Raw genomic sequence first — 26,405 nt, forward strand, 5'->3', positions numbered from 1 at the left:
AAAAATACTTTCCATACAATGGCCCTATGTGCTAAGCACATCAAGTATTATTATTTCCCTCATTTCTTTCAGATTGAAGAACCTAATAATCAGATAGGTAACATGACTTGACTTACCCACATAATTATGGACAAGCTAGTAATTATTCAACAGTATTCTACCCAGTCTTCTTGACTCAAAATTTAGTTTTCTTCCTGATTCAAAACCCAACACTCTTTCTACTACAACTCTACATGGAGTTGTGAATTGGTGCAAACATTGGGGGAAAAAGACTGCAACTATATCTGGAAATGACCATGATGTATAAGCAAAATTTATGCATAAAACTTTTTTAAAGTTGTCATTCAACTCCCCCTTTGAGACCTCCAGTGAATAGAATTACACTATTTCCAGAGGCAGTCCTTTCCACATCTGGATGGCTTTTATTATTGACTTTTTTCCTTACATCTAGATGAAATCTGTCTCTCTGCAACTTCTCTCAGCTAGATACTAGTTATTAGTTATTATCCTAGAGGCAACTAGGTGGTACAGTGGATAAAATGCTGGACCTAGAATCAAAAAGACCCTAGTTCAAATCTACCTTTTAGTTCTTCCTCTTGCAACCAAGCATAAAAAGTGTAACTACTCTTCCATGTGATAACCTTTCAAACATTTGAAGAAAGCTATAATGCTGCTCCCCATACCCATCTAAGTTTTTTTCTCAAATTCCTTTCCCTGGTTCTTATAAGGCATAGTCTCCAGTCTTCTCAGAATCTTGGTCATACTCATCTGAACACACTCTACTTTGTCAATATCCTTCTGAAAATGTGGCACCCAGAAGGGAACATAGTAGTCCAGATGTGATCTGACCAGAACAGAATGCAGCAAGACTGCCAGAAACTCTGCTCCTTTTAATGTAACCTAAAATCCATTCACTTTTTTGACTGCCATATTAGACTATTGATTCATGTAGAGATATTAACCCCACCCCCTAGATCATTTTTTCTTTTACTGGTACTATCATCTAATTATGCATCCCCTACCCTGTACTTATTATCAAATTAATCACAATTTTCAAATGAGATAATATTTGCAAAAAGTGTTTAGCACAATGCCTGGCAAATAATAAGTGCTGGAGAAATGCTCTCTCTCCCCTTCCATACAATTATTGTTTTTATTTTAAAGCTATTGGGGTTAAGTAACTTGCTCAAGGTTACACAGCCAGTTATTTCTGGGTGGGTGCTAAGAGTCTGAGCCCGGATTCAATCCCAGGTCATCCTGACTCTGAGGCCGGTGCTCTTACTCACTGTGCTACCTGGCTGCCCCCATAACAATTAATTTTTTGAACCCAGAGAGTAGAATTTATATTTATTCTTATTAAAGTTCATTTAATCCGATTCATGCCAATGATCTTGCCTGTCAAGATCTTGGATCCTGCCAAATAATTTGTTAGTGGTTCTTCCTGGCACTATTTCCATTACAGATTTAATAAATAGTTATTAATGTAAATAAACAAGCAAATAAATAAATGTCAAAGAATCAAAGAGAGATTCCTGCAGCCATCAACTAGAAATATCCCTTTAATCATACAATAAGTCACTTATGACTACCCAACTAGTCCCAAATCCACATAATTATACTCTCATCTGGCTTATATCTTTCCATTTTGTCCACAAGGATAGTAGGAGAAGCTTTGTCAGTTTTCTTTGCTGAAATTCAAGTATACTATGCTTATGGCATTCCCCTGAATGACCAGTCTAGCAACTAGATCAAGAAAAGGAAATTAGGTTAGTCTTTGGTTTTTAAGAAAAGGAATGCAATCATGGAGCCTAAACAAAAACAGGTTATTGAATTTTGGGACAATTTCCATATTATTTTTCAAAGGATGAAAAGACATATGTATGAGCCATAGTAATAAAGAAGAGGGGGTAATTTGGAAATGCTTTCTCAAATAAACATTGATCTTGGCTTTCTAAAGGTCCTAAAAGAGCTAAGATTAGCAAGTAATCCACTATACATTAATTCCCACTTTATGGCATACTCAGCAACACAAAGAAAAAGAAATTATTCTTATATGAATAAAATGGCTTGAAAGTCACAATGTCACCATCTCACCTAGCTTGAAGCCTCCACCTTGTTCTCTTTTGATTTATACTCTTCTTGTTTCTACCGTAAACCAAGTGTAACCTTGGGACTTGGGGAGGCCTCCCATGTTACCTTGTATTTACAAAACACTCAACAACTATTTATTGCATCAAATTGAGTTAAAATTTGGTTGTTCCGGAAAACAAAAACTAAAGTCTTAAAAAATATTGGAAAACATAGACGTAATATGTATGGTACTACTTTAGAATTTTATTTTTTTATGTTATTTTTATATTGGATCTCACCAAAGTGACAGGAAATGAAGATAGTGTCTATCTGGGCAGAGATATGTGAGGCTTGTAATTGAAATTAATTATATGTTCTTTCCATTTTCCATTTCCCTTTTAGAGTTGGACAGGTGGGAATGCTTTAGCTCTTAAGTTACAGAGCTCTGTAAATCCTTTACAATCAAACATTAGGCTTTCAGAGCACTCCCCCAGCTCCCCCCAGCCAGCTTTGTCCTAAAACATTCCTTCACGACCTTACCCTGCTTAAAATCAGACTGGCCCCATCCCCCAGGTCACCCTGGCTGACTGCCCATCCACACATTTATGTCTGCCTTTTGAGTGTTTTCAGAAGCCCATTAAATTGTGCCTTGGCAGGCCAGACGCATTCACCTCGCCCTAAGACCCAAAGAGAGGAGGTTATCAAATTCCCTCATCTTTGCCAGACATTCAAAGCCTCTAGTTCTCCAGCCCTGCAAGGAAGCTATGCAGTTGCACAAAGTAAGATGTTAGAACTTGTAAACATGTCATACAATATTATAATATGCCTGTAGGGCACAGATATGTACAAAGGTTGGGAGGGCCTGGGGACACAGAGCCTGCCCTTTGGATAGAGCTGTCTTAATGCACATTATTTTTTTGGAGACAGCACAATGGGTATTAACTTCCCATAAGGGGCCTGACACCATATCCTTAAATCAACTGGTCTCAATAGTGCTCCTTCAGCCGATGGATCTTCTTAGGCTAAAAGTTGAAAATAAAACAACATGATGTTTGGGCACCTTCTGCTAGATAAAGCCTGAATTCTCTTCCCTACTTCTCACCCCCCTCAACACTCAATACCCTTCTCCACCCTCCACTCCCTCCTCCTCCCACAACTCCACCCTCAGAGACTGTCAGTGTTCAAAAACCAAAAAAAAAAAAAGGAAACCTGAGACCTTCCATCTGGCCATTGTCAAGGCCTGCCTGGCTTCTGAATCTTTGGACAGAACTTGGAGCAAAACTCCCTCTCCGTTGTACCCTGGACTATCCAAATCTCTCATTTTTTTTACCACTGTGTTAAGAAACTGGTGAGGTAGAACACTTCTGAACTTCACCCTATTGCTCCAGGTCTATTTAAAACTAACCAATGGGGTTGAGTGATGAGGTTAGAATCCATGCTAATAAGGGTTCACTGGCCAGGGGGACAATTAAGGTGAAAGAAGGGAGGAAAGGGAGCAAACCTTATAATGGAAGGTTAAAAGAGAATGTTTTCTCTCCTCTACTCTGTTGTGTGAGCAGGCTTTGTCCTCTGCTGCTCTGGTAGCCAGGCTGTACCTGCCGTTTAGCCTCTGAAAGTAATCTGATGAAGCTTAATCTACAACATAGCTCCAGACCGGAAGTATAGCTGCACAGTAGAAAACCCTCCAAAAAAACAGAAAGAAAAAAAAAAAGATCTTTTAGAATACACAAAAACTGGCAAGACTGCTCTGGACAGGAGATAATGCAAACTAGCCTTGCTGGAAATGAGGTGCAAAATACCTTCATTTTCTAGTACAGTGAAACCCTGATAAAATCACAACTGTTAAGGTCATACAGTATATCAGGTAGAATCACAGTCTTTAGAACTCCATTATTAATGCAGACAACCTCACAATCAAAGAGGATAACAGCACAGTTTCCAGATGCCAATGATTTGATCCTATCTTATTTGGCTGTTTACATTTAAATAATGTGGCTGTATAAATTTAAATAATATGAACCACCAACAGATGGATCCCAGTGAAAAAATGTGTCTTCTCTGAGACCCTGAACATACAGTACACAGTGCTTTACAATTTATTTGAGCCAGAGCTCATATTTTTTTTGGGGGGGGGATTAAAAAAGAGACTCATTTCTCCTGCCATTATGGAAATAAAAGGGGTGCTGCTTTAGTTCATTGCTGTCAGTGCCAAGGAAACATGCAGTTCTCTAACCTCTAGTACAATGTACCCATAAGGTACCAGGCATCAAAGCATATTAAAAGATATTAACTGCATATTTGCTTATGAACAAGATAAAAAGCTGTAGGGCCTCCAGGTTCTCAAGCTGTGAGTGGAACAGCTTTGCAATTTGCCTGCAAAACTGCATTTTGATCTTAATGAATATAAAATGGCTGCCATTAAAAGTAAAACAGATTATTTCAGGTCTTCCAGGGCCCATAGCTCTTTGGCGGTCTTGGAGGGCCACTATGATCTTTCATTAAAATCTCACAGCAGGGCTCCCTCACCAGCAAATCAAGCCTTGCAGTCTAGGAGATTGGCTACATTTAAAAGTAATTTTCAGAAATCTACACAGATTTTCAATTTGGTAATGAAAGCCATAAGAGAATGCAGGCAGCGTTTTGTCGAATATTGTTACTAATCCCGCGCTCACATTCGTTAGAAATTACACTGCCCCGTAACTATCACACTGTTGGCGGCCTGCCATGTCGACTCCACTGTAATCCTCATTTGTTAATGGGTAGCATGTGCTAATTGTTGTCAGCCTCCTCTCCTGCCATGCATCCTGCATCCCTCTCTCCCAACAACAGATTGGACCTGCTTGTTAGGTGCTTGCTACCTTGCATGTGGCCTAGGCCAGGTTAGAGCCCAAACCTGAACTCTGCACAGGAAACAGAATGCTTAGAAAAAGCTAGAGATAGTCATCAGTACTTGGGAGGTTTGGGGGGATTTGTTGGCTGGCTATTTGCTGCTGGTTTTGACCCCTGTCAAATTCAAGTTTCCCAATGGCCTCTAGGCCCTCCAAATATTAATACACTCCCAGATATGCTCTACACAAAGTCTGAGAACTAAGGAAGGAAACCCACTAGAATTGTAATGTGAAATGAGGGATGTGGTTTAGAGTAAGCAGAGTTGAAAGGTATGAATAGTAAAAATGATCTAATCTCTTTATCTAAAGCTAGAAAGAAGATCACATCTAAAACCGGAAACGGATTGTAGGCAGCTGAGAAACTAGCTTTCAAAGGAAAAGTTTGACTCTTTGAACTCCTTTCCTTGGGAGGTGGGTGGCTACACTGCCCTCACGTGGATAATCCTGTAGTGGAAATCCTCTTGGCCCTTAATAATCTAATTCCTAGAAAAAGGGTTGGGAGTAGGAGAGGAAAACTCTCTTGTGCGAATGGTCCCAAATCCAGCATCCTTAGGTGTGAGTTGGGCAGATGTCTCAGGGAATGAAGGCGAAAGCTCTCAAAGACACAAAACAATTATGAATGAAAATATGATTATGGAGAACAGATTTTACATAATGCGTTCTAAGCCAGGTTGTTGTTGTTTTTTAATAGAGTGTTTGAACTGTGTCGGGAGAGTTATTTTTCTGAGATTCTAGGAAAGAAAGGGCCAGATTACAATTTCCTTTCAGGGAAATACAACCAATAAGGTCTATTTAGCTGGAATCATTAAGGCAGAGCATTTTCCTATACTAAAAATGCAAAGAATTCTTTTCCAGCTCATACCTGATTGGATAGTCAATTATTTTTTTCCAATGAGTTTAAAATAACCTGTCTATTGGACAAGATAAAAGAGACAATAAGAATACACATGTAAAAGATGTGTTATTTTTAGATTACAAATATAGACAACTTTTGGTTAAATACAATGCCTCTTTGCACTCTACTTCTCCTCCCCTGCCCCTTAACCCCCTTCTCTTTTCAGCATCACCCAAGGAATTTCTTTGAATGTCCAGGCTGTGTCCCTTTGGTATACGAAAAGTGAAGATTTTTAATTGGGTGATAATGCCCTATGATTTTTAAGGAAATGACACAGAAATATCTAATAAGATGTCACTACTAAAGCATTAGGAACTGAAGAGGAAAACTCTGGCCCATTCCTGTGTCTGTGGCCTCAGGAGACCTATCAGGTACAAACAACTTGGTAAGCAATTTTGAATCTATTCAACCTGTAGTTGCTACTTTAATTGTGGAAAGCATCCATGTAGCATGTTAGATTTTTTTTAAGCCTGAAGTGACACCATAGGAAATTCTGCTGAGTCTTCCTGAGCTCACAAGTCTGAGAGTTCCTTTCTTTCACCTTTCTTCAATTGTTCTTCTATTTCTCTGAGAAATTCTATGTACCTTTTGACAACTGTATACTGCATGGTCTCTCAAGCTTATTATGGCTTGTGCAATGTTGTGGGCAGAGTGCGTGGGACCTTACCAATTCTGACTGTTAAGGATTAGAATAAAATAAATCATTTTATTCAACTAATTACTGGAAGGGAAACAGTGTCACAGGTCACAGAGGGTAACAAAATTAGCCTTCAGATAATCAAGTTAAATTTTACTAGTTACACTAAAGAGTATTTATTTATTTACTTCATTATAGTATCATGGTTCTATATAACTAAGCATTCTCTAAATTGGATGTATTTCTTAGATTTCAGTAATGATAAACAGGAAATAAAAATATACATAGATAGATGCTTTTATTAGTAGATGTCAAGTGTATGATATAGCATTTTATGCCCCTTTTGAAATGACTTAATTGAAGTTTTCAAATACTACTTTTATTGCATATATGGAATTTTTCTGTAGTGGCAGCATTATAAGAAAGATTTTGAGTCCACAATTTATAAATTGAAGAGAGGAAATTTTTGTAAATCCATCAAAGCTTAATTTCAAAAATGAAAGGCATACTGAAGAAAGTATTTAGTGACTATTTATGGATGATTTGCATGCTGTTTTGCACTTATAAGGAAGATTGATATAGTTGGAGAAATTAAACTGAGCAGCTTGAAAAGTCCCCATTCAACTTAATGATATTACAGGGGAGGGACCTTCGTCAAAGGGAACAACCCATGCCCCCTAAGACCTCCCTAGAAGAACCCTTCCAAGATGCATAGGGTTGCCTGCTAGATAACTGGTGACTGAAAGTACAGTAAAATAATACCTCACCTCTGATCTATAAAAACGAGATTCAAAATGTTTCAGGCCTTTTTAGATCTCTCCATTGAACTTCCAGAGCAGGAACAAAAAACTTAGAGGAGAAGTACTTGACCAATAGTGTGTGCTTGCCCAAGTGGTCTGAGTTCTTGACTGTCCAGTTCACAGCTGTATTCTGCCATTCTCTTTCCTTTTCTGAGTACAGGCCAGTAACTAGAGTTCCTGAGAATGAACTGGCCATGCCCAATATAAAGTAGGCTCTGGGACATTGCTGGAACTCCTGTAGAAGAGCATCACTGTGGTAGATATGTGCTTGTATATGGACAAATTGGAGAGGTACTTAGAGAAGACTTTCCTTAACTTGATCAATCCCAAGTTGAGAGTTCAGACAGTAAACCCTTAGAGACAGAAGATCTCATCACCAACATGCTTGTGGAGAAGGAATGAGCCCAGTAATAGCAGATCAGCCTACAACTAAAGGTCTGAAACCATGATGTGGTGAGAGGGGATGGAGAGAGAAATCAAAACTTAATAAACCCCCTCAACATACTCATATTATTCACCCATTAGATAATGTACACCTAATATTCACCCCAAAACTTCCCAAGTAATGCATAGTTCAAAATAATCTAAAAATAAGGTTTAGAAAAACATCTAAGGTATACCTCATATATCTGCCCTCCCTTACGATGGACTTGTTTTTTCTTTATAGTATGGAGTATTTGAACTGGAACACTGTACTCCCCACATCCATTTCTCTTTAAGGATCAGTGATTTCATGGGTTTGGTTGTGGGCACTCTATTCACAGAATAGGATAACTATATCACTCAGGAGACCACTTTGGTAACCCCTTCTACCTGAACAATTCATCACCCTACAGTCAATCAGGTGGTGAACATCTATCTCTTGAACATACGTTGGTCCTCAGACAACAGACATGCCATCTGGGCCTGTACTTAAAGCATTTCTAGCCATTTAAAACCTGCCAGACATTGTGATCTTTTGCCAGGGCCTTAAACACCAAGATTATCTACTGCTATGGAGCATTGGGGTAGGATGTCAGTGAAGTACGCCTATATAAGCCTCCATTTCAATACTTCTGTTGATATATCCATATTAATATAATTTAAACACTTCTATATAGGCAGACCCAACTTATGAGCACGCTATTCTCAAAACTCATTTTTCAGTCCATTGTTTGGAACTCAATATATTTCCCCATATAAACAGTGTTATATATTGTGGTTCAGTTCTCTGTCTAGTCCATAAAAGTCTACCTATATAATCCCTGCTATAGCTGTATTATGATGTTAGTACTATAAACCAGGATTCTGGAGTGGGAGAGAAGAAAAGAAGAAAATTCTGATCTCTTCTTTTCCTAGGCATGGGGTTGGCACAAGGCATGTTACTGTATCTTTTTTCTGCTCCCTTCTCCCAACTCCTCATGCATCTCTTTAGATACCCCTAAAGTGTCCAATGGTTTTTTTTTTCTTTTTATGGAAAATCTTTCCCCGGAGGGGTTTTCTCTAGGATCACTTCTATCCCCAAAACCCTCCAGGATCCAAAATTACCTAATCTCTACTTGCTCATCCATCTCACTGTCTCCCCCCACCCCCACCCTAATCAAATCTATGATTTCCTAATAAAGTTGTTCTTGGATAGGTGTGAGTATATACAGACCCTAGCTAACCCAGAATGTAATATAATTGCAAAAAGGAACCAGAATAGATTTTGTAATATTTCACCCTAGACTCTCTATCCTTTTTGGTGTATCCTGAGGGTAGCTGGGATGACATCTAGCTAAACAATTATAGGGATTACACAGTAATCTCATTGATAGAGGAAGTTCACAGGTGAGCAAACTCTTTTCTGGTACCACTATCATCTCAATGAGTTATGTAAATTGTGAATCTCATTATCAAAGGAGATTTTTTGTTGTTGTTGTTAGCTACGTAGCACAGTAGATACAGAACTAGACATGGAGCTCAAATCCAGTCTCAGACACAAGCTGTGTGACCAGGCACAAATGATAACCTCAATCTGCTTCAGTTTTCTCAATCATAAAGTGGTAGTAATAATAATAGCACCTATTTCCCAGGGTGGTTGAGAGAATCAAATGAAATACTATTTATACAGCCACTTTAGCATAGTGCATAAAATAGTGTTTCCTAAATGCTTATTTCCTTTCTTCCTTTTCCCTCCCTTCCTTCCACCCTTTCTCCCTCTCTCCCTTCCTTCCTTTCTCCCTCCTACCCTCCCTTTTATTCTTCTTCCCTCTTTCCTTTTCTTCTTTCTTTGTCCTTTCTTTCTTTCTCCCTGCTTCACTCCTTCCTTTCCTCTTTTTTCCCTCTCTCCCTCTTTCCCTCCCTCCCTTCTTCCCACCCTTCCTCCTTTTCTCCCTTTCTCACTCCATCCATTCCTTCCTTATTTCCTTCCTTCCTTCCTTCCTTCCTTCCTTCCTTCCTTCCTTCCTTCCTTTCTTCCTTCCTTCCTTCTTTTCTTCCTTCCTTCCTTCCTTTCTTCTTTCCCATGCTAAAAGCTTAAGTGACTTACCCAGGTTCACATAGTCAATATGTGCCTGACACAGGGCTTGAACTGAGGTCTTCCTGGTTCTGAGGCCAGCTCTTTATTCAATCTGCCAGGCTGCCTCATCTAGTTAAAGAAATTAGTGATAATTGCCAATATCATATCAGATTAGCAGAGGCTAACAGGAGAAGGAGAGGAGCAGCCAGGTTGGCTGGTTAAAAACATTATTCCCAGGACCCCAGTGGCAAACAGATGTTGGAATCAAGTAATTTATAGAGAGAATTTCCATAAAAAGCTACAAGGATAATAATCAGAATAACACACATTTCAGTAGTGCTTTAATGTCTGCACAGGCCTTTCCTTTCAACAACCCTCCAAAGTGGGTAATGTGAGTATAATTTTCTGATTTTACAGATGAGAAAACTGAGGCTTAGGAATTATGATAGGTTGTAGGATTCACATAATCCAACATTCCTATTTTATAAAGAAAATAAGACTCAGAGTAAAGTGACTTGTCCAAGGTCATCAGCAGAATCAGAATTTGAACAGCAGTCTTCAGACTCAAAATCTAGGATTTTTTTTCCACTTCACATCACTACAACAGATAGATCCTTACTGCACCATGATGGAGTGAAATATCCTTGGTCATGCAACACATATCAGAGTCGGATCTTGAACTCAAGTCTCTTGACTTAATGTTTCATGTTCTTTCAACTATAGCACACTGTGTCTTTTATTTTGATACTCAGGAAATGTGGGTATCAAAAATCTGCTATTTGTTAGAAATGTTGGTGACTACTCTTAAGGATAATAGATTTTAAAATTTTAAAATAACATTGCTCCCACCGTCAAAAACTCTAAGTAAGCTGATTCAAGAGGAATTAAATGCTGTTACTAGGTAGCTAGGTAGCATAATGGATAGAATTCTGGACTTGGAGTTAGGAAGAACTGAGTTCTAATCCTGTTTCAGATACTTACTGGATGTATGACCCAGGGAAAGTCACCTAAACTCTATCTGCCTCAATGTTCTCATCTTTAAAATGGGGATAACAATACCACCTACCTTCCAGGGTTGTTACAAGGATAAAACAGGATGAAATTTGAAAAGTGGAAAGTATAAAAAGCGATGTACAAATGCCAGCTACTACTACTATGACTATGACAATTACTACTCCTACTACTATGCAGCTAGGTGGCCCAGTGGATAGAGTGCTGAGTTGGCCTCATATACTTCTTAACTAGGTGACCCCTAGGCAAGCCAAACCTTTGTTTGCCTCAGTTTTTATTTTTAAAATAAAGATAGTAACAGTACTGACCTAGGGTTGTTGTAAGGATCAAATGAAATAATAATTGTAAAGCACTTAAATTATAAGTACTGGTACATAGTAGACAATATATAAATGTTAGCAAATATTATAATTGTGCTTATTATTATTATTATTATTACTATCAAAAATTAAAAAATGACAACATAATTACAAATGATCTGGTTGATTCGCCAGATTCCTTCAAGTCCCAACTAAACCCCGCATTCTACAAGACATTTCTTGTGATAGATTGTTCTGAAGTCCCATGTTTTCCCTCTGTGAATTATTTTGAATTTAATCTATATATAGCTCGTTTCTACAGAGTTGTTTACATGTCTCCCCATTAAACTGTGAGCTCCTTGAGAGTAGAGACCATCTTTTGGCTTTCTTTGTATCCCCAGCACTTAGCACAGGACCTGGCATAAAAAAGGAGCTTAATATATGTCTATTGACTGAGTGAAACAGTTATTAGTCTGAATGAAGCTTCATCTTCTCTCTATTACATCCAACTACCACACTGGAGGTACCCAATCCTTTCATTAATTTGTCAGATAGGCAGATGTCATTAAAAGCAGCAGGAGCTGCATGACCCTTAGGTCAGGGCAAGTGGCTTAATCCTGATTGCCTCACAAAAAAAAATTTAATTAATCAATTAAAAACAATTTTTAAGGCAGCAAAAAGACTCAAAAAAGCACAGATCTGCAAACTCTCTTACCTCAGGACATTCTTCAGTAGTGAGAACTGGATGACAGAATACAGCTAATACTAACATGCAGTACTACAATTTAGTTACTGAAGAATCTAGAAAGGAGATCAAGTTCTAGTCCTGTGCTCAATAGTTAACAAGTTGTCTGGCTCATTCAAAAGGCACAGTAACTTTAGCCACTAAAGAACAAAAATCTTCTTTCCCAAAATGAGATGTCTATTCCTTATTCTTAATCTACTTGAGTCCCACCCCTAAATGTCTCAAACCAGATCATCCCATCATTTCCATGGTGTCCTCTGGAATGCATGCTTTATAATGAATAGATTCACTATCATATTAAGTTTCATTGTCATTTTCTCCTTTCATTTTTGGAATTCACTAACACCTACCACCTGCTGGATGACACTGCTTCCCTGGACATCCAACACTGTCCAATATTGTCTTACACTGTGTCTCATACCTTCCCATTCATTTCATCAGAACACTGCTTGATCTCTATTGTCACTTCCCCCTACCATGATCCTCTCTCTCTTTTTTTGAGATTCATGCTATTTAAATTTACCTCTCAATCCAGATCCAGGTAACTATTAACTCTAAGGTAAATCCAGGTAAATATTAACTCTAAGAATATTTTCCCAACTTTTTCAATGAATTTAGAACTTGGCTAATAGGTTCCTTTTCTATCACAACTCTTTCCCTTATACTAGAAGATTCAACAGAAGCACTGGTGATATCTCAAATTTATTGCCTTCCAAATACTTTGATCTACTCAGTTCCCATGTCCTACTTCTTCAATCCATTTCAACTATTAACATGAATAATATTACCATCATCCATAAATGTTCTACTTCCATTTTCATGAGCTCTAAAATTCTTTTATCTTTTTTAAAAAAATAATCCCATATCATTTTATGCCTTATATCACTTAACTCTATTCTTTATCCTCACCCTGAGTACCAATCTCATCACCCTTCAGGACATTCAAGTCATTATCCCTTCATTAGATATACTCTCTTTCTTTCTAAATCTTGACTTCTGGAGCCACTTCAACTCTATCTTCTAATTATAAATTTCTTTGTTCTATTTTTAACCATTCCTTACCAATCCGTGTGACCTGTGATTATTCCTAAAGACTACCTCATTCTTTCTGTTTCAAGTGCCACTAAATGGAGCTGGAAGAAGTTCCAAAACCATGTTGATAGGGACAACAATTAATTTATTTGATCTAATCTCAACTGGGAAAGGTGAAATTTCTATACTGCTTTAATCTCTTCTCTATACACTTCAGTACAGGGTCTGTTCCAAACTTTCTCCTCTCCCATCAACCCTTTAATGATAGCCCTGCCCACTCAGTTGAGGTACTGGCCTCATGCTTCATTGAAAAAATTGAGATCACTTGCTAAAGTCTCTGTCTTTTTTCCTTCTCATCTCACATCATTCTGACATCATCCCTCATTATCTTCCCCTTCACTTCAGTGTGTAAAAAGGTGGTAGACCTACTCCTTGACAAGGCCACCCCTTTATATACATTCTTGATCCCACCCTCTATCTTTTCTAGAAGTTTGCATCCACTGTCATCTCTATTCTTTCTTTAATATTTAATCTCTCTTTATCTGCTGGCCCTTTCCCTGATGCCTACCAAGCTTCATTTGAGCCTACAATTTCTGCTACAACTATCCTTGAAACATCCCTTTATTCTCAGTGTATTTACTTCCTCTCCTCCCATTCTCTTCTAGACCCTCAGCCAATTGGCTTGCTATTTCATTGCTAAACTGAACCTATTCTCTCCAAATGGAACATCTGGCTATCCTTATTCTTCTTAGACTTTCTTTATCATTTGCCACTGTTGATAACCTCTTCCTATATACTTTTTCCTCTATGAGTTTTTGTGACACTATTTTCTTTGTTTTGATTCCTAACATTCTGGTCCTACTTTCTCTATCCTGGTGACTCCTAATCTAAGTCATGCTCATTAACCATTGGTATCTCTCAAGACTCTGTCCTGGGTCATCTCCTGTTTTCTTCCTATACTACACATGCAAACTTCTTGAGGGTAGGGATTGTTTTTTTCTTGCCTTTGGAAATTCATCTTTTACCATAGAATCTGGAACATAGGAAACAATATATCTTTGTTGATTAATAAAAAAAATTAGGCATGCTGAAGAATAACCATAGTAAAATATGTCATCAAAGACAGGTATAATTAAAAAGATGGCTGGTCAAACATTGCAAATAAATGATAACAAGAGAATACCTGGGCTCTATTGGTATTCTGGAAATTTCAAGAGAAAGCAATAAAGACACCCACTGTATTAGATGAATACCCTGTGATAAACTTATGGAAGGATTAGGACAGGAATCATGCAGGATGGGCAGGTATATACATATATCACCTGGAGGAACATCTGCATTGGTGAAATCAGAGTTGAGTATTGCATATAAGGAAGTAATTCAGTAATCAAGACTGTTATAAAATAGCATGAGCTTTCATGTGTTATTTGTTACCTATCATTGCAAGAGTTCAAGAAAAGATAATATGAAGATCTGCCATGTATATTGCAAGTGGAAATATGTGATTTGATGGAATTCAATTCTGTTTAAGTTCCCTTATAACTCCTGAAATATTAAATAAATGATGACACATAGCATATTTGATAAATATATGATACACAATTACATGGGAAGAAAGAGAGAGAGAGAAAGAATTGAAAGGAAGGAAAAGGGGAAAAAAAGGAAAGTGTATAGGGATTAGTGTCTTTGGGTAATTGTAGGTATTAGGGCTTCTAAAAATGTACCCTTGACTCTTTTTCACACGTAATTGACTCTACTATGTACTGTCTACTCTTAAATAGGTACCCTTTATATACCTTATTTTTTCCATCTAGATCTGTTTAAATTTATTCCCAGGAAGTACTGTCTATCTATCTATCTATCTATCTATCTATCTATCTATCTATCTATCTATCTATCTATCATCACACACATATATGCACACATTTATCTCTCTAACAATCGATTATTTATCTGTATGTATGTTGATAAAATTGTTTGAACTGATCTTCAGTGTACAAAGAGACCTCAGGGTCCAGTTAGTCCACAAAATACTGAACAAGAAGGGGTCAGCCAACTTTTGCATAAAGAACTCTAGTGAAAGGTAACACACTAATATTCAAGGTAGCCAATTGCAGTTTGGGATAGCTATAATTAAGTCTTTCCTTAGATAAGGCCCAAATTTACCTCTCCCCAACTTTGGAATTTGGTAGATAAACCTCTTTTTCTCTTTGCTTCAATACATCCAGGAACTGCTCTATTGGTGCATTTCACAAAGAGGACATCCATAACCTTTCAATCCATGCAATTCTAGCCCACATATTTCTATAACTCACTCATAAAGGATACAACAAAAATCATCAGGCTTCCTCTTGTTCTTTAGCAAGGCATGGGTAAATTGATTTTTGGTATAGCAAATTCTTGCTTTAATTAATCCAAGAGAGCTCCCAATTTAAAAGAATCTTATGGTTAGTTCTTTCGAAAAGTTCTCTCTCATAACTTATCATTTTATAAATATAGATTTTCATATATAAGATTTGCCCAAAGAAAAGTAAGCTATACATGTAATTTATTTTTTTTTGTAATAAACGTAATTTTAACTAGTGTTAGGGGAAGACAACTTGAAACACCAATACTCCTAGACCATGTTCTAGTCTCCAAACAGTTAGCAACTAGGTCTTTTCTCATTTAATTCTCCCAGATATTTTCTTGGGCCTTTTATTTTCCTGGGTGCTAGACCATGCTGTGTAATGAGATGGGAAAGAGGGGTGTTGTGGGGAAAGGATGTCACTGGAAGACTGAAATGACTACAACCTAAATTTATCTTTATGAGGAAGACGAAAGTCAACCAAATACAAAGTTGTCCTTCTTTCAGAAAATGACAAAGGAGTCACCATGAAGCAGTGGAAAACAGAGCTCTTATAAGAGCAGAGTGACTGAGGCTTAGCTCCTCATCCCACTGAATTTGGAGAATTATTATTAGCAGCCCATGAACAAGTAGCTACCAATCTAGCACCTAATCACTAATTAGTAAGATTAAGTAGCTAAAATAGGGAGCTCCTACATGGGTTTACTTCCTTCCCGAGCAGTTTCACCTCTAGAGAGCTACTTCTCAGCCTCCTTGTCCCATCCTGATCACCAACTAAATATGGAAATTTGAGTAAATCAGTACATAGCATTTTGGAATGATTTACCTCATTTGGAAGATAATGGTTTTATCCTAAATGATAAATCAGGTCCCTGCCAGCTCTAGCATTTCTATAGTGGTCCTAAGCTGAGACAAGGGAATGACTGGATTCTCCTGAGTTACTTTATTTCTGGAAAAGGGGAAAAATCTTTACTCACTAGAAAAATAAACCTCATTTTTTTGTAAAATGGTGCTCCCTCTACTAAATGAAGACTATATCATCCAGCTATTAAGTCCCAGTATATGCAAAGCACTAATACCCAATGAAGAACTTTTTTTTTCCTGAGAAGAAAAAAAGAAAAGAAAAAAAAAACTACTCTGATTGCAAGTCATCTACATGGTGTGGTATCATTCTAAAGCTTGAGACCTTTATGTTCATCAGCAAATAATAATAAATACATGTCTATAGCAATTTTATGCTAAGTGGTTAAAGCACTTACCCTTATCTGAGAAGAAACCTTCCTTTAGTTCTCTAAAGAAGTGGGGTACTGTAAGTGAGGAACACAGCATAAGATGCCAGGCTTTTTTCATTATGTTGGTTAGTTTTCCTGAACTTTTTTTTTTCCTTCTCCATAGTGTTTACTACAGGGGATTGTTCTCTGAGAAGGTCTTAGAGGAAAAATATAGCAGGAAATATAGGTCACTTAAAAATATAACAATGTAAACATATTTAAATAATAAAGTGCTTTCCTTAAATAACTGTGAATTTTGTAGTATATCTTTATTATTCTCATTCTGTAGATGTAGAATCTATTAGTCTTCTATTTTAACCAATTCGTCTTGCTAAGTAGGTAGGTACTTCTTTCTATGCTACTAAAGACATCTAGGGCAGCTAGGTGGGGTGGATGGAACACTAGTCATGGAACTAGGAAGACTCAAATAGCCTCAGACACTTACTAACTGTGTGACCCTAGGCAAGTCACTTGATCCTGTTTGCCTCAGTTTCCTCATCTGTAAAATGAGGAGAAGGAAATGGTAAATCCCCTCCGGTATCTTTGCCAAGAAAAACCCAAAGTGGTAACATTAAGTGATTTGCCAGTGGTTGTATAGTTAATGCATGGCAAAACCAAGGAACTCATCATCTGACTCTAACACCAGAGTATTATATCATTGCCCAGAGTCATGAAGTATAGTAAACATAGTTAGAGCTTCATAAATATTTATTAAGTTAAAATAATGATCAAGGTATTTAGAATATGGATCACAGAGTTTAGAATTGGAAAAAGATCTTTGAGATTATCTAGTTCAACTTCCTTCATTTGACAGATGAGGAAACTAAGGTTCACAGAAGTTAAGGGATCTAAATACAGGTCTGATGACTCCCAATCTTTCACCATATCATGTTGCTTCAGTGAATTTCTTGACTTAACCAGTTCAAGAGCTTTGACAATACAGGAGAAAGTTAAGGAATTCAAAGGTCAAAAGCTTTAGTATGGATACAAGACAAAGTAAGTGAGCCTAGTTTCATCTCCAACTTTCAGTCCTCAATGCTCCCCAGGATAAGCTGAGTGTTTTCTAACTTTATTGTTCCACAAAGAGGAAAAATGCTCCCTATTATCTCTCCTTTGCCACTTTTTCTTGTGATCAAGGTGACTTATAAACAGCTTCAATAAAAATGATGATTTTTTTTTTCCATGATGGTATTCTCAGTAATGTCTCAGAGAAAGCAGAGAGGCCAAAAGATATGTGACATTCACAGATTTTGCCCCTGGAGCCACAGAGACCACACTAGCAATTTCTTCATTTGACCAAAATGAATGGTCATCACAAAAACAAATGTAACTTTGGTATCACTGATTTGGCTGAGACAGCTTAGGGGCTTGAACTTAATAGACTTCCTCTGACAGATTAGGATCTTCCAGCATGCCTGCATCATCCTGTCACAACAGATAGCCAAGTCCAAACCACAGGCATGGGACTGCCCTTGATCCATAACCTGAGAATACAAAATAACTGACTAAAGAATGTAATAAGACTCCCAAGGAAATACCTTTGAAGACAGTATTCATTTTGCTTGGTGGTCTTTTACTGAAGACAATTAAGCGTTAAGAACTGATTGATGCTTAAATCAAATGCCTAAGAGTAAAAGCACATTTCTATATTCCAAAGGCCCAAGTAAAGCCATGCCTAAGAAGGGATTAACTACTATCAGATGATATTACTACTGGATTAATGGTGTTTTGCATTCACTATATTTATATTAAAAAAATAAGAAGAGGGATCTCTTTTAAGGAGGATATAAGTGATTTCTATAAAACCTAAAAGCTAAAATAAAACTTATTTAAAAATAGAAAGATGATAGCTATAGTATTCTTTTTATTTATAAATCCTTAATTGGAGTATTTTTTGTGTGTGTTTGTAAAGAGGCCTTAAACTTTAAGTAAATTGTCCTGGTGATATTAAAACCTATGGATACCTCAAAAGGGTAAAAATGTGTGCATGGGGGTTGGTAGTGACAGAGTGAAAGAGAGGGAAAGGGACAGAGGGAGATAAAGCAAGAGAAGATAAAGAGGGAGAGAAGGTGGGAGAAAGAGAAAAAGAGGAGGGGGGAGGGGGAAAGAAAAAGAGAGGGTGAGGGAGGAAGCAGGGATAGAGGGAGATAGAGTAAGAGAAGAGAGAGCGAGGGAAGGTGAGAGAAAGAGGGTGAAAGAGAGGTGAGAGAGAGAGAGGATTCTTGTATTGATATTTTATATTCTAGTGGGTATTTTAAACCATTTTTATTTTAGACAATTGTTTTTGTAATAGATATACTAAGGGTGATCATTTTATTTTATTGCTAGTCATTGCTGACTGAAATATTTTGCCAGATGAAAGTAATTACCATGACTATATTACTTTTCTAACCTGTTCTATTGGATCTGAGATATTCGTGGTGTGAAATTTTGTTCCCTTGTTTGAAAAAAAAGTTAGATGGTTTTCTGCTCTGACCTTAATTATGAAAAGCCCATACAATAAGTGTTGTGATGTGTGTGTTTTCCTCCCATCTATATTCTTTAGATCTACAAAAGGTTACAGAAAAACTCTAACCTTGGTGTAGAAATGTAAAGATGAGAAAATTGAATAGTGTAATAGCAGTTGTTTGGTCTTGAAAACAAGGAAAAACATTTACCTATACACACAACTAAACATTTAGGGAATATAATACATTAAAAAAAAACAATCCTAACAAAAACAACTCCTACCATAGACCAAAAAAAATACAAAATGATATCAACTAATTGGTTGATAGAGAAAAGAATATTTTCCAGGGTCACACATGGGATTGTGTCAGCAGCCTATATATAACCATGTGCAGTCCAGGTCCTTTTCTTTAGAAATCAACCTTCCAGACCCAGGACCATTGCATTTCAGGGTTTTAATTTGGATTCATAGTCCAGCAGAGAATGTGGGTGTGGATTATAACGCGCCCATTAAGTTCTTCTTACACCCACCAAGTTAATCACATGGCAGATCCTGCATGAGCTTCAGGTCCCAAAGTAGGATAGCTAGATGGGGTTGCTGCAGTGGCCCTAGAAGCATCAATTAGAACAGCAGGGCAAGGAATATGATAGCAGTTTCAGGAAGAAGAGGAAGCAAGAGAGATTTTTTTTCCTTTACTTGGTTTCCTTTCTCAAACTATAACCCCTCAATTCCCCCTTCTCCAACTCCCACCCCTGGAGGGTGATTTCTTCTCATGAAAGGCATCCAAATCTCTGTAGGGATTTGGTATTGATTACAGGAGAAGGTAGGAAACAACTCATTTCAGCTGTCAAATCCAGAGAAAAGCCATGCTTTCAATGAAACGTGTCACACATTTTTGTTCCTGACTTGAACTTTTTGCAGTGATCAAAGGCATTGGGCCAGATTCTCACCCATACTACAAAAAACACAAAAACCAAAAAAACCCCAACCAACAACAACCAAAAAAAAACCACTGTCACCAAGTTAGATGGCATATCACTACAGTCCAATAATCATACCTGGAATGCTCATATTTTAGCAAAATAAAATGGCAACTTTCCCCGTCCTGGGAAGAAGGTGGGGGATGGGAGAGGAAGAAGACAATGTTGGCTTGGGTCAACTTCCTGAAAATGCTTGCTTTCACCCAGTGTTGGAACTTTGCCATTGTTGTTGCCAAGAGCTCCAAGATCTGCTTTTCCTGCCATAAGAAAGGAAAAATTTAACCCTAAGCCAGTCAGAAAGAAGGGACTTCAGATCAGGAGATCTACATGTACAATCACCTGGGGAACACTACCCTGTATCAAGGTCAGAGAAATTATGGGGGTAAATGGCCAAATACCTCTCAAGCTGGAATAGGGAAACTCTGCATGAGTGGGATCACCCAACAGGAATGAGACAGCATTTTTATTAAGTGACCAGAGATCCATGAACATATTCAGCAAAATGAAGCAGTTTGTCCCAAGGCCCACATTGTTTGAGGGATCCCAAAATTCCATTTTGCCTTTTTAAAAAAAGTGCATTAGAAATAATGACTGTAACACTGGAAGGAGTTCCTGGTGATTTTGTTGTTCTAAAGCCTCATCTATTATATGTCCTCCCCATAGGTTATTGTCGTAAGACTCTATCTTTATATGAAGAGCTCCAGTTCTGTCTGGGCAACTAGGTGACTCTATGGAAGTGCCCTCAAGAGGGTGTCACCCCTGGAGTCAGGAAAACTTGAGTTCAAATCTGATCTTAGATACTTACTAGCCGAATGACCTTGGGCAAGTCACTTAACCCTATTCACCCCAATCTCCTTATCTATAAAATGAAGCTAGAGAAGGAGATGGTAAACCATTCCAGCATCTTTATCAAGGAAACCCCAAATGGGGTCACAAAGGGTCAGACAGGACAAAAGAACAACAATTAAACTTTTGTCTAGACTGAGTTCATTTATCATTCACCACTACACAATAGTTTTCATCAGAAGGAATTAAGAGACTAATTCACTTGTATATAAAACAACCTTCACTCAAATCCAATCAGTATAAGATTCCAATAAGTCTCCAGTATGCATATAGTTTGGTAAAGCTGAAATTTCTAACAATACTTGCTTGTATGCCTCTATTATATTTTACTTAAAAAGGATAAAAAAAAAATAAAAACTCCAGAAGGAAGAGCTGTGAGTCTCTGATTCCAAGCCCACCTGAGATTTTCCTTTAGGCATCCCAGAGCTGCAGGGCTAGCAGCCCTTTCTATCTTTCTCCCCCTCTCTCTCTTTGAACACAGGAGTACCTGATTTTGTCCAGATCCTCCTTTTCTAGATGAAGACCGGACATCATCCCTTTCACTTGAGACAGAGGCTAGTTATTTCTAAGAAAGCAAAAAATTTTAAAAAGAGTCTTTTTTAGGGGAAATTAATTTACTAAGTAAAAAATCACAAAGTGTTAGTATAATAGACAAAGGATAGATAATAAAATTGGTTAGCATTTATATAATACTCTTAGGTTTATAAATCACTTTACAAACAAAATTCATTTTATCCTCATATCATTATTCCCATTTTAGCTAAGGCAGACAGAGGTGGAGAGACTTGCCCAGAGTCAGATGGCTAGTGTCTAAGGTTGGATTTGAATTTAGGTCTTTCTGAGTCCAGGTCCAGTATTCTAGCCCACTGAGCAAATAGTATTCGAAAATAACTCTAAACTTCCCATATTTGCCTGGCACAGCTTCTTGGTCAAACTAACCCCATTCTCATCTAAATAGCCTCCAGATCTACCAGGTTATTGGATTTAATGTATTCGTAGAGAGTACAGTACAGCACTCAGTCCAGGCTCAGTATAAGAGTTGCCAGATTGCAAAATGTAAAAGAGAACAGGGAGTTATAGACAAATTCTTCTAGAAACTTGGAAGTAAAGAGGAAGAAAAAGATAGCTAGAGGGGACAGCAAGGTCAAGTAGAAGATTCACTTCAGTACAAATCATTTGATTGTTGAGCTATCTGGCATATATTTTTCTATACCTCAGACAACTGAAATATACTATTAGGACAATTTCTGAATCGTCATCGAAATTATAAAATGCATTCGAAAAATCTTCAACAAAATGATAAAAGTTTATCAGTAGTCTTCAGTACTCATTGGATCAGTGATTTAGAGATGGAAGCAATGCCCAAGGTCATTTAGTCTTGGCCCTCTCATTTTGCAGTTGAAGGACCTGAGGTCTACAGAAGATTCAAGGCCTGCAGTGTAGAAAAGGGCAGAGGGAGGATTTGAAGCCAGGACCTCCAATTCCAAATCCAGCACTCTCTGCACTATACCACAGTCTCCCAGATGAAAATCCCACAGCATCCAGTATTCCCAAGCAGCCTCCCATCCAAATACTAATCGGCCCCAAACCTACTTCATTTTCCAGATCTGACAAGAGACAGAATATCATAGTGGACAGAGAGCTGGGTACAGAGTCTAGAAGTCCTTGGTTCAAATATGGCCTCAGACATTTAGGTGATAATGTGCTTGGGGGTGACCCACTTCACTCAACAGTTTCTCTGTTCCTTATCATTAAAATAAGGATTAAAGTAAGTATCTAATGCCCCTTCTTCCTCTAACTCTGTAGTTCAAAAGTATTATGAACAATATCATAATGTGTATTTTAAGATAACCCTGGATTTTTCCAGGTATAAGAACAACAATAAAAGGTTTTTGTTGGGTTTGTTTGTTTTTTTAAATGAATAATTATCTAGCATCTGCCCCTGTATCGAACAATGCATGGCACATACACACACACAAAATAATTGTCAAAGACATTAATCTTCTCTCTATATCCTTAGAATAATTTACCTATTGGCACTCTGCTGGAGAAATCCTATCAATGTTATTTGTAGGGGCGAAAAGATAAAATAAGATTTTTTTATAGAGAATAATTAGATAGGATAATATAATAATAAGTGGAATACACAATAAGGATATATACTAAAATATATGCCTTGTGCAATACGGAACTGGTGTTTCAGGAGATTAACAATTATGATCACCGGTCCTCTTCTGTTTCTGTAATACTCCACACAATCTTTTTTAAATTACTTTATTAACCTTTCCTCCTAGCACAGAAGTGCCCGATTATAGATAATATTTCAAAATCATCTGAGGTGTAAGTGTGTTTGATTTGCTCAGTAATTATTTGTCTACTTTATTACATTGGCCAAGCACACAAGCTCCTTGACCAGCTTTATTTCAAGTCCAGTTAAGAACAGGGTCATATCATTTTGTGGATCACTCCCTTTGGGCCCCCACGCACATGAAATTTTCATATTGGAACCGGTATGGTGCACGGTAGCATCGTCCATTTTAAACGTGCAGAAATCATCCTGTGCTCTATCATTAAAGGTTTAAGGCCCTATGCATAATGGGAAGGCTGTTATTCACATGTAAGGGAAAGGTGTTTATTCACTGCATGACTGAGACCCAGCCCATTTACATCTGGGCATGCAAATTCCCTCTTCTGAAGTCTAAAGGGGTGTCTCACACAAGCATAGACAATCTTTCTGGTGTGTCTACCACAATGCCTTGCCAATTTGTTCCTTGTGGCTCACACTACATAGAGCATTCTTTCTATTGAGATGGGAGCTTTAGCCCTTTGTGTCATGTATGCAAATCCCTGCTAAGCAAATGGGGATTCGGGAGGGAGAGAGCAAGGAGATCAAAAAGGCTGTCCTTTGCACAAGGGCCTGAAGAAGAGCAGCTAAGCCTGGAAATCACACTGTGCTAGGCAGGGGGAAAGTTTGCCTGTTCTAACTTTACAACTTGGGGGCAAATGAAACTGATATTTACATGTTTTTAAAGATGAAAATGCAATGAGATGAAACCCAGTACACAGTTTATTCCTGAGGGCCACCACCAGGATAAAAGCAGAAAGCCCCAGGACTTTGTTTACTGTCCACAATCAACAAATCCTGCAATCTCCATATGGAGCAGGTTTGCAGGGCTCTCTTAGTAATACTGTAGAGTGCTGGTCAGCTCAGTCACCCATAGAATTACAGTGCAGGGTATGGATGCCAGGATTTGAGACCCAAACCGAGCATAAAAAAACACAAAGTAAAATTCAGTGTCAGCACAAAGTTGACAGCGAATGATTATAACAGCTTCGAAGCTTGAAAAAGAGTGTAAATAACTAGGATCCCCTGCGGGCTCACTCAGCCTGCATACATAACAACTGTGATGGACAGCCACTATGGTAAAATCGGGGAAAAAAGTCACTGCAAAGATGCAAAAATTCCTCCTGCAACCAGTCTTAACTGTCACCTTTCTGACTAAATCAGCTACTTCATACAGGAGGCAAAGCAGTGTGTGTAAGCTGCTCACTTAGAGGGCCCGTTGCTCCTTTAGCTATAAAACAGAAATTTTAATTACTATTTCCTCGCTGGTTATCAAGGTGCTGCAACCCACTGGTTTCTGAACTTTCCCAAATCACATGTCTCTGTTGTTTAGTCCAAGGATCCTCTGGTCCACTGAAGCACCACTATTTGGTGGGAACACAACTTTGGCTCATTCTCAATATCTTAAAAAAACAAAAAAAAAAAGTATAAGAAAGACCAAGGAGGAAAATGAGGCTTTTAAAAATCACACTATTAACACACTTAGTGTACTTTACTATGAAATTATTTTTCCCTTTTTTCCAAGTATGAATATGTAGAAACATCCACACACAGCATGCACCAAAAAATGGCTTTCAAGGCCTAGACAGTGACAAAGATACACAGATCACAGTAGAACACATCCCAAATGATCAAAGAGCTTTGGGATATACAACCCCAATCATAGGTCCCTCTTATAAACTTATAAAGGAGGAAATAAGAAATAGGTGAAACAGTGAATGCACACCTAGCACCATCTTGGTTTCCTAGTTCAATTATAAGACAATTAATCGATTACCAAATGATCCCTTTTTCTTTTATTATTTATTCCTTGCAGAAATTGCATCTCTAAATAAAAAAGCAAGCCAGTTGTATTGAAACTTTGCCCTTCAAACACATTGGTCTTATTTATCTGAATTGAGCAGATGCCTTGCAATGCCAGTCTGTTGTAACTGTACTGTTTGCTATTAGAAGCAGAGTACGATTTAAGCTAAACAGAAGAACATAAATATGACATCCTATAGACATTCATGATGATCAACTGTGTTATATCATAGCAAGACATTACTACTTATCCATATAGGAAAAGAAGGGGAAAATACATATGACATTGTTAAAAGGAGGGCAGCAGTCACTTGAAGGAAAGGTGAAGACAGGAATTTACAAAGCTATTTGCTCTAGAGTTTCAAAATGCTATGTAAATCCACTTAATAGATTCAATTTCTTTTCATCTTTTCTTAGCATGTTCAAACTCTCCCCATTACACTTTTTCTTCCACAATATACCTACGATATCCTTCAAATAAGAGTATAATACATGGCTTTCCCATTGAGGGTTACCTGATCATCCAATGGAGTACCACCAAGGAGAAGAACGAGTGGCAGAATTATAAAATCAGAAACTAATCTATTTTTCCTCACTCAGATACTGGCCCAAAGAAAGCACTTGCATTTATTTCTATGGCATACCCCCTGATTAATGAAATCATGGAGATCATAAGCTGTAACTAAGCTAGGTGCCTAAAAGCACATGTGCCTATCCCGTCAGTCAATTTAACTGTCAAAGTCAGATTCTACAATCTTATATTCAACTCATCAATTATGTATTAAGAGCCTACTGTGTGTCCCTGTCTCTCTCTCTCTCTCCCTCTCCCTCTTTTTAACCAATGTGTGAACAAACATAAAGACAAGCATACCCCATACAGTGTCCTCACTAGTCATCATTTCACAATTTCAATACTGATGCATTATAACTAGATCCAAGGTGACTGATTGCCTTTAATATAAATCAGATATTTATATTATATAAATATATAATTATTTAAATATATAAATTACATATAAATATACATTATATATATATTTATAATCAGGGTGATAGGCCTGATATCCTATGTGATTGAATTAGATGAAGATTTAAAGAAAAAATATGCCTACAAACTTCAATTACACAAATAGTAGAAAACCCCAATACCCAATTACTTTTGGGAAAGCTTTGGGTGCATTATAGATTGGTACCAGATCCAGTCAGAACCTTAAGAATCCAATAACCATCACAGAAATAGCTCACTAACACTACAGTTCTAGAAAATAGATCTAGTATTTTTAATATAAAAACTGTTGGTATTTTATTAAAAGTAACATTAAAACTTAGTCAATATGAAAATTATCTTGGAATCACCAAGTATGAAGTCTTTTTTTTTTTTTTGGTAAGGAAAAAACAAAGACAAACCCTGATAACTGATGGTCTTTTCATCTTTTTCCCAGAGAATGGCCAAATGCACAGAGAGACACACGCTACTTGTTAGCTGTGCTGGGTGAAGCTGGATTTGTA

General features: G+C 37.5%; 1 long non-coding RNA gene across 1 annotated transcript in view; it reads right to left on the reverse strand.

Moving 5' to 3' along the window:
• Positions 1-26,405, reverse strand: part of LOC138146960 (uncharacterized) — a 157,316-nt gene that overhangs the window by 34,306 nt on the left and 96,605 nt on the right. The gene's annotated exons all lie outside the window — the stretch shown is intronic.

Source organism: Petaurus breviceps, unplaced genomic scaffold, assembly GCF_028583685.1.
Source record: "Petaurus breviceps papuanus isolate PSGF00001 unplaced genomic scaffold, PetGlider_PUasm1.0 90775, whole genome shotgun sequence".
Classification (NCBI taxonomy): Eukaryota; Metazoa; Chordata; class Mammalia; order Diprotodontia; family Petauridae; genus Petaurus; species Petaurus breviceps.